Here is a 1409-nt window from a genome sequence, read left to right as displayed (position 1 = left end):
TCTCTCTCTCTTTCTCTCTCTAACCATCCCTATCTCGGACGTTTTCTCCTCAACCCACCCCCACCCCCACCCACCCCTCCTATCACTTGATCTCCTGTTGTTCAAACACTTGACTCGTCTTCTCTCTAATACATCTTCTTCTTGTCTCTATTCTTGCTGCTCTAATGTTGTCTACCTATCATTCTATCTTTCTCTCAATGTTCCCTCCTCCCTACGATTCTTTATCTCTTTCTCTTCTAAGTATAGAGATAGGAGTCACTTGTGCTTGAGTGGAGTAATGAAAGTGGGCTCGCCGTGATCATGAGAGGGGAGGGGCGGGCAGGCGGGGGAGGGCAGGCCCTGTTCGGAAAGCTGCAAGAGTTCAGAAAGGTCAACGGTCAAGTCACGGTGACCCAACATGAACAGGTCCCCGGAGGGGTCACCCTCACCGGTACAAAGTGCCCTAAACTCAGGGACCCTACTAGACACTGGGCTAGCCAGGTCCTAAAGTCCAGCAATATTTGTTACTTCTAGAATTTCTGTTTTAGTTTGACTTCGAGATTTCCATCTTTGTTGAAAGTAGAAAGTGGCAAAGAAACCAGGCTCTGAGAGCTCGGCAAACTATTCTCCTGCTAGCAAGCACGCTCCTTCATGAGCATGGGTTGCAGTATGTTCAATGCCCCCATCCAATCAACGTCACTTAGGTCTTTTAGGAGACTAGTTGCCTTGACCCTGTCTGTCAGGGTCTATCTGTTCTCAGCAGACAGAGAAAAATTAAGAAATAGTATCTGTGTCGACGGGAAAACGCCTAACCGCTACTGTAACCACAGTCGCCAGTACTTACAAGCCATTTTTTGTTCAAACTTAATACACGTGTACACCTTTGTCACTAAGCGGAACATTGTTCAATAAGGTTCAGACATCGAATCTCAAATATCTAAAATTTCTACAAAGACAGAAGGCCACTGTGCGCATTCCTAGCTCGTTTCCTTAAAAACCAAGTATACTTCGAAACAGATGGAGAAAAAAAGCTACTGTAAAACACGAGAAAAAACGTACGTTTTTTTATTCAAACGACTACTAAAACACACTGGTACACTGGCTTACATCGGAGACAAAAATAATAATAATAAATAGCATTTGTATAGCCCAAATCCCCACTAGAAAGCAAGCTCTATGCGCGTTTCACTATATTATTACCCCAGCACACCATAGAACTCTCAGAAACATTCTCAGCTTCCAGGGTAGCATACAGTGCAAGCATCTGGTTAAGTGCTCAGACACTAACAGACTGACAAGATCTTTTCACTGTCTATAGCTGGGTACCCATTCCCACCTGGGTGAAGTGGGGAACATTCGTGTAAAGTGTCTTTACCAAGGACACAACGTCGGGCCCGCGGCTCGAACCCCCGAAATCGCAACCTCACGAT

This window comes from Aplysia californica, unplaced genomic scaffold (assembly GCF_000002075.1).
Source record: "Aplysia californica isolate F4 #8 unplaced genomic scaffold, AplCal3.0 scaffold00057, whole genome shotgun sequence".
In the NCBI taxonomy this organism is placed as follows: Eukaryota; Metazoa; Mollusca; class Gastropoda; order Aplysiida; family Aplysiidae; genus Aplysia; species Aplysia californica.
Note: the sequence above shows the minus strand (reverse complement) of the source record.